At 37.6% G+C, this 14,545-nt stretch overlaps 1 protein-coding gene across 1 annotated transcript in view; it reads right to left on the reverse strand.

Annotated features, from left to right (window-relative positions):
* TMC3 (transmembrane channel like 3) overlaps nucleotides 1-13,812 on the reverse strand; it is a 74,518-nt gene extending 60,706 nt beyond the window's left edge. Inside the window, exons 1-3 of the mRNA XM_052671642.1 lie at nucleotides 13,537-13,812; nucleotides 11,341-11,566; nucleotides 8,098-8,241 (exon numbers count right to left, since the gene is read on the reverse strand). The gene's annotated coding sequence lies outside the window, so the exon portion shown is untranslated. The remainder of the gene's footprint in view (nucleotides 1-8,097; nucleotides 8,242-11,340; nucleotides 11,567-13,536) is intronic.
* Between the last annotated feature and the right edge of the window lie 733 nt (nucleotides 13,813-14,545).

Genomic DNA, 14,545 nt, shown 5'->3' on the forward strand with positions numbered 1-14,545 from the left:
TTTCTTTTTTACAAGGCAGAGAAAACCAAGAGTTTTAGTGGTCAATAGTGCAGTTGGTCCACATGCTTTAAAGGAAAAAACTATTTCTTAACCCTCACATTATCACAAGGAAGACCAACTACTGAGGAGAAAGTGCTGGTTCTTGTGGAGGGGGACCATTTTATCAGACCATTGACAGTGGTGATTTTATATGGCAATCTAAAAGGATTTAAAAACAAAATCCCGCTGTTCCACCATAATGGTCCATCTTAGCCAGATATTTTTTAAATTACTTTCCTCATTAGAAAGTTTTGCTGATGAATGGTGTAAAAAAAAAAAAATAATCACGATTTGCTGTGCCACCAATTTCAGTCTTACCAGGAACAGACTGCAACGCACTTCGCAAGCATATTTCTACAGCAGTATAATCTAATGGAGTAAAAGTGATACCTCCAGCACATTGACTCAGTCTCCTTGCAGCACAAAATGATCTTGTTTCTTAATGACAGATCCCTGTAAGAGCATAGAGCACAGCAACAACTTGACCCCATAGTGCTTGGAAATTTAAAGGATTAGAGCTCAATGGTGGTAGTGTAGCAGTAACCAGTCAATCATGTAATGCTCTCTTCACAGTCCCTGCCTTGAGATATTATACATATTTGAAAGAAAAAAAAAACAAACACAAGAATTTGGAAGCATAGAGTGCAAAACACTGCAGCCAAACCTTTGCACATTGTTTAGTGCTGACAATCTAAACAAGATGCATCTCGGTTGCAGCTGAAAAGCTCAGCAGTGTCTGGTGCACTCACCAAGGTTAAAAGTTCTTAATAGCATCTACTGCAAGCAGAATTTTTCCACAACTCATCTGAAAATACCATCCAAGAGGCTTTCCTGCTGGAGCCCTGACATCTCAGATATCTCACAACTACCCGAGGACAATTTGTAATTTATAAGAAGCTGTTAAAATAGATGACACTGAACTTTGCTGAAATGCAAGTAAATTTGATAACCAATTTAAAAGCATATCCACAATTGCCATTTGATATTTACATAAAACCATTCACCAATTCAGAAGAGTTAATCCTACACAGAACAAAGCTTTTATAACAGCATCTCAGAAGCATAGGACATGTTCTCATCATACACACGAACAAACAGGAAAGAACGGATTTATTGTGAACTGGGATTTTTGCTATAAATTAAAAGGCCATTCCCTTTTATATGTCATGTGTATTTAATTTCACTCCATAGGGTAATCCTCTGAGAATTAAGAGAGTGCCAAGATCTACTTTCCCCATTCCTTTTATTTCCTTAGGCAAATATCTAGAATTAGAGACAGAAAAGATGAAAAAAGGGAAGGCCAAGGGAAATACAGAGCTCCAAGAAAGAAAGTGAGAGCAGTCTAAACAAGGATTTTTTCTGGTCTATGCAAGCAGCAGTGATTATTTATAACAGGGAAAGGCATCTGTCTTTGATTATGATTTCATGTATACTGCGGATTGTGGTGAGCTTACTGTGTGCCAGGGAAGACTGTCATCCTGCAGCACAAAATTCCAATGAGACAAACTAATCTCTCTCTCAGGGAGAGAATCCTACCTTTGACTAACTGAAGGACAGACGGAAAGAGATTTTCTGCCAGGAAAAATAAAACTGAGAGCTATTGTAGAACACAGGGAAATCAAATTTAATTTACAAACAAAAGATAGAGTCAAAGTGCATGAATGTTAAGTAAATATGCTTAAAAGTGTAACCGTTCAAGTATTTCAGTCCATATTTTGCTACATAACTTGGGAACGCATAGGTTAAAGATCAGCCTTCCTTTCCACGAGCCTCTATACAATAGCCTTCAGTTTTGTGTTATTTGAGAAGCACATGCATGCCGCCCTCAGGGAATAAAAGCAGCTTATGGGCCCAAGAAGGCACTGAATAAATGCGGTACGTGAATGTACAGAAGACATTTGTGCACAAGTAAATCTACAGAGTTAATGGAGAAAGACACTCTACCATCTTTCAACTCGTGACAAGATGCTTCAGTTTAACAATTACGTTGAGAGGTAAAATATTAAGCCTGCTGAATCTGTGTATTATGCTCCTTTCCTGTGCAAACTAGAAACAGCTGGATTTCCCCAGCCAAGGCAATTCACAAGATGTGGAGATAACAGCAGCCAGGAGTACCTTGAAACAGGATTTTCTCAGAACTGAAAATAGGTGCTATTTCAATGCAGTCCCTCTCTAGGGCTGAGAGGCAGCTTCCTGATGCCCATTTTTGTCATTGAGGACATCCTAGTCCTATTTGAAACCAAACAAGCAAAGAATGAAGTCTGTAGGGCTTCCTCTCACTGCCAGATTCCATTGACAGTTGGACTTACAGGCTTTTTCCAAACCTCAATGACTCCATGTTTCATAGAAAGAAACTTTTCTTGTTCTTCTCTTCTACATCAAGACCTCAGGCCTCTGTTACAATCAGATTTTCCTGATTTTATAGAAAAGCTATGAAACAGCCTAGTTGCACTACCAACATTGCCAAAAAGGACATCTGCTGCTTTGATGGGCAAGATACAGTTCAGAGTGGTATGAAATCTGTACAGCTTGTCAGGAGGCAAGGAGCTGACAGCATTTTGTTGACACATCCCTTCAAAGTAGTGCACAGACTTATAGATTTGATTTTAAAATACTCTGCATTTGGATGTTGCCAAGCAATAACAACATGTCACAGGCGCTGAAACTCCATCTTATCTGTTTCTCATCTGCTTGAGCAAATCAGGAGTCTAGATTGGATTATTATTATTATTTTTTTTAATTGTGAAGGCAGGGTAATTACTGAAGTTTATCCATTGGAGCAGGATGCTGTCCAAGTAAAGCTGTTTTACTGATTGAGTGGATGCATTTGGTAACATGTTAGATCAAAACCCTAAAGTCACGTTACATTAAACTATTTTTCTCATATTAGTTACTATCTTACAGGAGCTCCTCATTTAACACTCTACATTAAAAAACAGACCATATATCTTAGGTACAATAATGAAACCACTGTCACCAATCACCTCTGGATTTCTCTAATAATCTTCAAGCCTGAGTCTACATTTTTGATGTGACTGGGATTTTTGCCATTTCTGTACCACTGGAGTGGGAACAGACTTGGACTTGGTTGGCTACAATGATAATTATAATGAATGATAATTTCTAGTAGGCGGCCTAGGTGAGCATGGAAGGCTGTCACATTTCTTTATGTACCTGACATTGTGCTGAGAAATTACTACTGCTGCATGAACTGACTGAAAGCAAGCTTGATAAAAGGAAATGTCAAACTAAATCAAAACTCTTTGAATATTCTCCCATTTTTCCTTCCTCTTTAATAGCTTGCTTAACCCCTATGACTCAACCTGTAAAGCCTTTCCCAGCCCCAACAGCCCTGCAATTTTCCAAACCATTCCCACTGTTTGCCTTTAATTCTGAAAATGGAGTAGGAAACTATTTAAAGGATTCATAAGGGACAGGGCATAAATACTGGAGCCAAGATTTATCTTTATTAGCAGCACTTTCTGTGAAAGATGTTATACACCCAATCCCAACTCTTCAAGAACTGCTGGTCAGTATTTCAAGACTGCTGGGTCTTGAAGTGCCCTATTTGGGACCCTTACAGTTTAAGGTCACATTGCCTTCAAGCATTTTAAAGAAAACCCAGCATAAGCACATCACTTTTGCTTTGTACATTTTCCAAATCTTGACTTTATACTACTCCCATTGATTTTTTGACTGAGAGGAGAAACCAAATGAAGGATCTGATTCCTTCTTCAACACAAAGTCCCAGCAGGAGAAATACAGCATTCATTTTTAGGAAGGCCTTTGCTGAAAGGCTTTTATCCTTCTGGATATATAAAAAGATCCCTTCTCAGAGGACACAAAATTTCAAAAGCAGCAGCATTGGCTTCTTGGGCAATAATGGGCACCCTCCCTCTCCCCCAGGTGCCCCAGGAATTCATAGTCTGCTACAGAATCGCTGCATGCAGCAAAGCTGAGTACAAACACAGCTACCAGATCGAAAACCTGTGGCTGAACAACGTAGAGTTAAATGGTGTTATCCTGAGAAAGCAAAAAGCTTTATAATGTTGTAGAACCTCTATTGCTGCCAAAGCACAACGATGTGGTTGTTGGAAAAAGGAGAAATACTATCAAGCATTTAACAAACAGGAGGCAAAAAATGTTTTTCTTGCTTGTACTTTTACCTTATTAATTCCTTCATTCATTTATCCCAGTGACTCTATAACGTGGCAAGACATAAGTGACAAAAACCACAAAGCTAGAACTTGGAACTGGGAGGACGTGTTAAATGCTGCAGCCTTTCAGCAAAGGCCAGGCTTAGGTCACTAAGATGAATTTCTGGTTTCTCTGGACACACATCTAGAAACACCACCAGGAGAATCAATCTTGAGATAAGAGAAATACTGTTGGCCAACATGGTGGCAAGAGCAAGTAGAAGGTGCTGAGAGTTGCAGAGGATATCCCCAGCCACTGGCTCAGCAAATGGCTGCTGCCCAGTCACCAGGCCCCCATCAGGGTCAGATTCCACCACTCTGCTTTAGGATCACAGAATCATTAAGGTTGGAAAGAACAGTAAGATCATCTGGTCCAGCCATCAACTCAACACTATCATGCAAGCTTTCTGCTTGCCCAGAACTCAGCTATTTCAGTGATGTACCAAGTGATTTGTTACCTGATGTAGATACTACCTGAGCCCTGGAGAAGTTTAAGTTCACTTCATCATCCTGTCTGGTCAGCATCCAAGATCCCAAGTTTGGTTTCCATCCACTTTTCCTGACTGGTGATGCTGCTCATAACAATCTGCTCTGGGTCAGAGAGGTATGATTGATGTCCAGCATGCTAGATGCCTTTTTATCCTTCCTCATTTTTATTTTCACATAACATCTCACTTCAAGATTCCCTCAGTGAAATATGATGCATTTTCTTGAATGCAAAAGTCTGGAGATATCCCACAGGTGAATGTGAGATAAATGCAAACTCCAATTCAAAACTAACACTCATTCTTACTCACAAGAACTTCTAAACCCTTCATCATTATATGATCCTCTATTTTTATATAATTACACGAGTAGGGATGTAACAACACAGAGTTAACTGGAGGACCTCAAGTCATCAACTTGATTGCTGCAGCTCTAAGGACTATTGCATTGCTACTTGACTGAGCACTTTGAAAAACTATTTTCAAAAATGTTGTTTGTTATACTAGCTATACAATAGGAGATATGGTGATAAAATTTCCATTGGAAATTTAAAGGCATCAGTAATCAGTCAGTAGGACAGAAGAACAAGAAATTGCATTTTTAAGCAACGTATCTTAATTATCGTTTGTCATCTTTAATGCAAACTCCATGCAAGAAAGGTAATGCAAATATCATGGAGTTGCAGAAGTACAAAATAAATGCCCAGTAACTAAATCAATTTTTAGTTAAATAACTCTGTGTCTCTAAAAAATACTAATTGCATTTAGTAAAAATATCATTCAAAGTCTGACTGTGCCATAATGCTCAGAATTGGGTGAATTGTTTTAAAATTGGGTGAATTTTTATGCATGAGTCATAGAATCCCTGCAAATCACAGCTAGCTATGGAAACGGTGACATAGCTACAGTAGCATTTCTGTTTCAACACTGCCATAATGAGCTTTAATTATTTCACACTTCAACTGATTTGCACATGATGTTCATGATCCTAGCAGCCATAAAAAGTAACATATGAGGAATGATGAGACTCCATCCTCATAACTGGATATCTTTAAGCCACAGGAACAACCAAAAAGCCTTAGGAATCTCTTAAGTCTTAACACTATTTTCCTGCTCAATCGTAACAATTCTTACCAGGTTCCATCTCATGATTTCTGGATATTCTTTTTTAACAGGATGTACCAATGCTAAGGCTTGAGCTCAATTAGCTGTCCACATCTAGATTTACTGAACTCTCAGAATTAAGATTGCTGTTACTAAAAGTAAAAGCATGCACTCAGTGGAACCCCAGTTTGAAGTTTAACAATGAATAGAAAACAGAAAGAGAAGGTGCTTCCTATTGCATTAAGCATACTGGAAACAGAAGAATTACTGCACACACACACTCTGGAAACAATCAGTTATTCTGCTTAGTTTAAAAAAAAAAAATTGTCTTTGTAAAACAAATCATTATATTTGCATAGAATCACACTGCCACATGAAAATAAATTATATTTTCTGCTTGTGTTTCTGTTACAGATTTAATTGATGTAACAGTGCAGAAAACAGAGACAAAATTTTATTTCTTCTGCCTTTTAATTACCATCTGCTAACATAAGATTACTTTTCTTAAAGTGACTGGGTCTACCTGCCAGATGAATTTTTCGCCTGATTTCCTCAAGCTCTGGCAGCTGCCTTCATTATTGGTGAAAATGGCATGGCAAAGCTAGCATGAAAAATGAGGCTAAGCACCTGTCACTTCATTTTTCTGCAAAGAAATAAAGAAAATACATGTAACTCAATGCTCTGCACCATCTATACTCAGCAACAATTTGCTGCAAAAAAAAAAAACCAACCAAACAAACAAACAAACAAAAAAACAAACAAACAACAAACATGTTTGTTCTTACATGCAGTTAAGAGTCATGACCTGTAAAGGAGTTCCAGAAAGCTACCCGTTTATGACAATCAGAAAAGATTTAGACAAAAAGCTACATGGAAATAAATATAAGGATGCATAAGAATTGCCCCCATAATTGCTGAAATTCTTCTGTGAATGTAACATCCTCTACACATGGTTGTTTGGGTATAAGAGCTTAACCAGGGAACTTCACCTAGCAAGTGACACAGTTGAGACTCATTAATTTTCTTTACAGTAAAAAGAGCCTCTCAGTAACTGTGAATCAGCCACGAAGGCACGGAGCCACTCTAATTGTACCGTGGTTACAAGTTTTTGGATGCCTTCACTTTTTCTCAAATTCATGGAAGATGGCCAACATTTGGCATATCTGAAGCCAACATATGCCAGGAAAAGTGACCTTCTCCATCAGACCCAGATATTCAAGTGTTCTTTGAAACCTGTCAACTTTTATGCACAGGAGAACACAACTGACGAGAACCCAAGGAAGGAAACTATGAAGGAGGGCAAAGGCATTTAAAAAATGCATTACAACAGCTTGTTTACATCAATTTCTCTGCTTCATCACAAAATAAGAATGGTTACGTCGCTCTTTTTTTCCAACAGCAGATTAATGAGTTCAGTATGCCTTAAGCAGTGCCATTGCAGTTAAGCTACAATGGAGCTCAGTGCAAAGTTGCATCCCAAGTTACCCAGGACCACAGAGTTGAGGGAGAACACTGAGTACTGTGTTACAGTCTGGGCCTTCCTCAATGTACAGATCTACAGCAGCAGCTCTAATTACAAGGGAAGAACAGATGTGGATCTATGAGCTAATTCTTTTAGGTGAGTGAAGAAATAAGACGAAATACGGGTAGGTTCTGTGATGGCTCAGTTATAACCTGCTTTTCCCAGTGTGGGGAATATCTAGAACCACCTGCCACTTGGTACAGCTTGTACCTCTGCTTCAGATATAGCAATTGCATGCTGGAAGAACTTCAGAAAATACACCTTACAATAAAAAGGAGTGTACAACTGTTAAAACTCAACCATTAAGGAACAAAATGTAGATCTGCTGTTTCTGCAATTGTTGCTTTAATCCTGCTTGTTCTGCCTTCACCTCCACTCACGCACATTATTTTATTTCCCGTTTTGCTAATGTGACCAGAACTGTGTATGATCTTAATCTTAATCTTAATGATGGTCCAAGCAACTGCCTAAAGGAAAGACCTTGAGTTTTCGGATGCAGAAGTTTCCTTGTAAAAGATCACAGAGGGACTATGATGCAAATATGAGGAAACACTTCTAAAGAATTTTCAGAGCACTTAATCCCATCAGATAGTCTCATTGCTCCTATTTTAATTGGTATTGCAGTACCTCATTTTCTAGCAGAGGCATTAAAACACCAGGCTTTATATTCTGGAGATATTTGGGCCAGTTTCACACTGTTGCCATACTCATCCTGTAATCCAAATAATCCACAGAAATATAAATTACCAACCTTGAACAAAGAGTTTGAAGTTTTATCCAATATTCTTCCAAAACAGTCATTCTCTGAGGTTCAGTTTTTCTGCAAAACTGAAGTTGTCCCATTTTTCTTTGGACACGTGCATGTTCATTTCCCAAGATGGATTTTTTCCCTTTGCTTTGCCAAAAGGAAGATTTAGTAGGAAGAAACATAGAAAGATCGGCAATTGAAGTCATGTTGGAATAAAGAATTTATGTGATAAATATATACATTATTCCACCCATATTTGTGGAAGGATAATTGAATTTTTTTTGCATGAGAGACTTTGACAAAACGCATTTTAGTATCTGGGAAGGAAGCATGAAAAGCTTTGTTTTAATTCTTTTTAAAGACATTTCTAATTTTTATGAGACTAAGACCGAAATAATGCATTAATTATTAGCATATTTCCTAAGAAATCATTAGCAGTATATTTTAGCTTTTATAGCAGTGGAGAGTTCAAATCAGGGTCAGATAATACTAACATTATGTGGATTGTTACTAACTTCAGTTTTATTGCAGTCTTTTATAATTCTTGTGTTAAAATCCATGTTCAAATGTCCACAAAAGAGGAAAGGATTATGTTTCCAAGTGCCACAGCACAGTAATCGCATCCACACTGTGAACATTAAATTTGGATATGTCATGTCAAAGCCTTGATATTGCACATGTCTTACAGAAGACAGGATTTGGTCAGTATTTTGGGTGAAAAACTGGCAGATATATATGTCACGAAATAGAGAATTGGTAGTTCAGTAGATGGCACTCTTCCCTTGAAGTTGGTACTGTACCAAAGCACCAGCCTGTTATTGGCACCAGAGACATTAAATGATGAAGTAGGTACTGAAGGGAGACCTTTAATTGCACAAGGTCAAAGATCCCAAGGAGTATTTCCTAGAATATCTACGCTAAGTTTTGGTTTTGATCATCACAGCCCACATTTCCTCCTGACACTTCTATTGGGTAAGGAATTGTGTAGTTTGTGCAGCCCAACGCTGCAAACAACAAAAGGGTTGAGTTCCCAGGGCGAGTGACATCTGCAGTTCAGGTTGTTCAAACCAGGACAGTACTATCACACATCTCCCAGAGTATGCAACCACTTTCAAAGCTTCACTGACTCTTTCATCTAGAAAGAACTGAGAAGAGAATTTTGTCACAGCTTTTCCTTAGGAGTTAATACCTCCTTAATCTTTGTGTGCAACAAATTTAAAGGACAGTCATTTAAGTCTTGAGTCTTTACAGAAAAGTAGCTTAAAAATATAACGTTTACTTCATTCCACTTGGAGGAAATAATCAAGATCAGCAAAGCTCTGGTATGTGTATTATCTGGAGGCTCTGCTATATCTGTGTTAGGGCAAGAGAAACTCTACAACACTTCCATTCAATGCACAGTGCAATAAATACGCACCAAATGCAAGTGTGGTGAATAATTAGATGAAGTTATTACTAGAATATTCAGAATAATTTTCTGGGGCAAATGCAACATCAATTCCTTACTTATTTATGTCCACCGTGGTCTCCCAGTCACAAAAAGTAAACCAAACCACAACACACCTCCTAAGTGTGAAGGCCTAGAATTATGGTTTGCTTCTTTTTGTGTTTTGAAAAATCTTTTCCATGTTTTACAGATCTAGTTTGCAAAGCAGACTCCAGTGCCAACATTTATCCCAGTCTTAACTACAGCTATCCCTATTCCACACACCATGGAGCAAATCCCCGATTTCTCACACTTCCTGCTAACCCTGCTTGGCTTTCATTATTGTCTGGTAAAATCATTTCTTTTATGTGATTGCTTTACCCTAATATTGGCTAAGGCTCACTGCAAGACTACAAGGTTCCCCAAGTAAGATAAATGATGCCTTCCACATTACTATGGGAATGCAGCTTGGATCTTGGACTAACAATGCAAGGGAACAGAAAGCCAAGGTTTTGCTTTCCCCAGAAGACAGGAAAGACATTCTTGAACTTTTTTTCTGAATGACAAGAAACTCAAGACTTTTTTACTTTGAGTTATATTGGAGGGCATTCTTACTTAACCACCAGATGCTGTATCACCACTTGCTCTAACCAACTACCTATACTACAAAAAACTGACAAAGTATTTCAAAGAGACACAAAGAAAAAATCTGACCAATTTTCTGATGTTTGAGGTGGAGATCCTTTAGGTTGTATAAAGAATATACAGACATATTTGCAGAATGTGCTAACAGTACAGTATGAATACCAAAAAGCTGAGGAGGTCTTTTAAGTCATTTGCTGTCCACATGAAACATCATTAGCTAATATCAACCCAGCCTTTCCCAGAGAAATCAATATTAGTCTATGTGCTAAGTTCATATTTTATTAACTACCCTGTAGAGCAGAAAGCACGTGTATTCATCTAAGATCAACTATTTAAAGTCATTTGAAGGTGATGAAATCTTTTAGATATAAAACCTCTCTCAGAATAGATTCATAGGAAAAAGACCTCTAAGATCATCTAGCCCAACCATCAATCCACCCACACCATGTCCACTGGCCACGTTCCTCAGTGCCACATCTCCACAGTTCTCCACAGCACCTCTGGGGACAGTGAACCCATCAGCTCCCTGGGCAGCTGTGCCACTGCATCACCGCTCTGTCAGAGATTTTCCTAATATCCAACCTGACATATAATGCAAGTTTGCCCAGTTAATCTGAGAGGATAGCATTTCAAACACATTTTCTACTTCTGCAGCATGTACAACAATGAAAAAGCAGAAGACAATGCTTATTTATGCCCCGTTACAGTGAAAATTTGCATCACAGCTCAGTACTATATGTAAAAGAACAGTCGATCTCAAGCAGCATAGCTATAAAACTTCAAGTAACAAACTTCATCTAGTGGACTGCTGGGAGGTCTGTGTAAGCAATTATAATTTATGTCAGGATTTATCTTAAGGGTCGTTATGTTTTTCTAGTATAATGATGTTAAACAGTTTGACTTTTTTTTATTACTAGGTAATATATTAACAATGCTTAAAAACCAGTTATATTGTAGTACTGTGACAAATTCATCCCTGGAAAAAAAACAAAACAAAACAAAACAATGATCTAAGATTTCCTGTCAGTTCATTTATATAAAGGCACTTTAGGAGTAAAACAACTTCTGTAATTCAGACTTATAGCATTCTATACTACACATTAAAGTGCATATCAAAATTTTACAGAAAACTATATGCAGATGTTACACATCTCATCAAACCAGAGTGAGGTTACCTTCTAAAGACAAATCTTTTCAGAGCTGAGCAGAGGTCAGCAAAGACCAACCAACTATCTGGTAATTGCTTTACAGGGCTTCCCTCCTTCCATCAGAGAGATTTTTTTGCTCATTGCTCACAACAGATTGATTGCATCTCATCAGACATCTTGGTTTATTTCTAAAAATGCTGTTGATTTGGGTGAGAGAACTTCAGATTTTCTTTTAGAATTAACATAACTGTGCCTAAAACAACAAAGTAGAGATGTGATTAAATTAATATAATTACAATCATAGCATAATTACTCAGGTTACAGTAGGAAGCAATGAGTCTTTTAAATATCTTCTCCATTATACCACCCTGCTCAATTTTCTCCATCCCTAACTTCTCTCACTATTTCCTTCACTAGCTTTTTTTCCTCGCAACCTTAAAATGCCTTTAAGTGCCCAATCACCACTTCATTTCTCATTGACTACTCCTAAACATCAATGGAAGCAATATCCTTTTTCCAAATGTTGTTCCCCTCACCTTGAGTCACTTGTCTAGTATAAAAATAAAAAAAAGAGAGCTTGGATTATTCTCTCTTCTAAGGCAGCAGTGATTGTTTAGTCTGTCCTTCCCAAACCTTTCCAACTATCTGCCTTTGATGCTGTCCTCAAGAGCAAACTGCATTTGAAGCTTTTTTTCTATATTCTGGCTTTGTATCTTCACAGAGCCTTCTTAAGGCTCTGTGCTTTCAACTCTACATTTTTTCACCCTAATCTATGCTTGTTTCAGATTGGCCCATCAATTTCATGCAATTAATGTAAACGTATTGCAGTCCTCAACTTAGGTTTGGTCTACAGTAGAGGTTTTGTGAATTCAGCTAAGGTAGATCAGGAATGTGATGCTGAAGTACATTGACTTTTCTTAGAGTATTTCAAAGGTAGAATATTCTTCCAGATTCTGCTGCTAACAACTTCATATTAAGAACTCAGTTCTACTTCTTGACTACTGTTCATCAGGCTCAGACTTACTAAAATCCATTAAATCCCATGTAAGGAAACTCTTGTTTTGTTTTTGCAGTGCTAGATACTGCACTTTGAAAGAAAAGGAGAAAGTACCATGTCCTGCATGAAAGCGAAACAATCTGAGAGTAAACACCGTCTCCAGGATATCTAGTCATCTTAACACACATATACTGATTTTTCTCCTCACTTCCCTGCCAGAAGGCTTATGACTATTTCAAAGAATCATAGAATGGCTTAGCTTGGAAGGGATCACCCAGTCCCAAACCCCCTGCCATGGGCTGGTTGTCACCCACCAGCTCAGGCTGCACAGGGTCACATCCAACCAACCTTGAGCACCTCCAGGGATGAGGCATCTGCTTATCTACACAGCCTGTGCCAGTGCATATTTCCATGTTGTCACTATGACTATTGTTCAGACCAGGATTAATTTTCTCTAAAACGAACCTTAAAAGCTTCCTTTCTCATAATTTTCTTCATTCATACAGTTTAATCATGCTCTCTCTTCAAAGTTCCTCAGCAGGAACTCTAAGTTTGTCATCGGGCAGAGGCTATCATACTGTTTTTACCCTTCCATCCTCATATTATTCCTCATGTAACAAATTTAGAAGCATGCTGTTCAATCCTGATAATACAAATTCCTGTAATTCAAAATATTATTTATCACAAACACCACAGTAAATATAGAAAGCTTTATTCTTCTACTGCTGACTTTAAAAACAAGCTAACATTAATACAAACCTTTTCCATATGCTCTTCAGATCAGAACTGCCATGTATTTATACTACTACTGCTTTTAATTCGCAGTTCTGTCTTCTCTCACTCAAACCCAACCTCTGCCTTGCTTGCTATCTACATGCAAGTCACTTTACACAGTTCTGTAAAGCATTATCTCATTATTCTGTCTCTCGCTATTGAGCATTTTCAGACCCTCTGTGTGAAAGATGAGATATAAAAATAAATTGAATTGGAATACATGATGCTATGTCCTGAACTTAAATAGGCTATACTCACAGTGCATATGTAATTTGACAGCTACAGGCTATGCTTTCATGATATACACCAAAAGGATTTATGCAAGTGATTTAAAGTTCTAACCATTCTGGGTAGTCTGACTAGACATTAAACTCACAGTTGTGTAATCTCAAGTTGCTGTTAACCAATTTGACAAAGAAAAACAAATAATTATTGTGATGGTTACTACTCACCAGAGTCAACCTTCAAAGTCCAGCGCTTCCATAAATGTTCTTCCCTTGCCTATGATACCTTGGTAGGAGCTCTGGCAGCTGCCTTCATTGTGAGAAAGCATTGCTAAAACAATTTCTGCCAGACAAAATCAACACCAAGATGTTTTGGAGAATTTCTAAACAGGAAAGCTGTGTAGTATGGAGCTCTGAGTGTTGACTTTGATCAAGCTGGTCTAAAGAAGGGAGGAAATGTTAGTTACAATTTCTATTTTCAAAAACAGCAAAGAGGGAAGAACTGAAAATGAAATTCGACATAAGGAAAAGGCAAAGCGCCATCTGACAGTCTCAAAAAATCCACAAAATTCTCTTTTTTTTTTTTTTTTTTTCCAATTAGCATTTCAACTTGTTTAAAATAAGGACATAAAGATAAAAGGAACTTTATGCATCTGATCCTTTAAAAGCGATTATTTGAATACTGTAAGAACAGAAAGCATTACATCCTATATCATTATTTAAAAATTTAAGACACATAGTTTCTCTTTGAGGAAAGGCAATAAAAGAATACATCATTAGAAGTCATTCCAATTGCTCTAAATTTAGCTCTCTGTGCAAAAGCTGTGGTTTTGCAATTACATCTCCCCATGTGTTTTTTAAACACAGAAGTAAACAGTCATGAAAAATAAATAATGAATGTGTCCCACCTTGTTTATTCCTTGAGTTAAGAATAAAGAAACCATTATGATCTGAATCCATCTGATCAGAATTAAATCAGAAACGGCTAATAAAGATTTTATTTTTTTTAATTAAATAATGAAAAAAAACATTGAAGTGGGTAAAATCGTAAACCATGGCCAAATAAGACTCAGGGACCAACCATGTTTTCTGTGAATGCTCAGTTCCACAGCATACCTCTTCCTATAACAGCCATAATAATGGCTTAACTATGAATCTGCTTATTAGTCTGCACATAATTCAAGCCCTGGGATCCACATTAGTTCTTGAGTATAGCAATCATTATTTTGGCTGCGGT

This window comes from Tympanuchus pallidicinctus, unplaced genomic scaffold, assembly GCF_026119805.1.
Source record: "Tympanuchus pallidicinctus isolate F22 unplaced genomic scaffold, pur_lepc_1.0 scaffold12, whole genome shotgun sequence".
Lineage (NCBI taxonomy): Eukaryota > Metazoa > Chordata > Aves > Galliformes > Phasianidae > Tympanuchus > Tympanuchus pallidicinctus.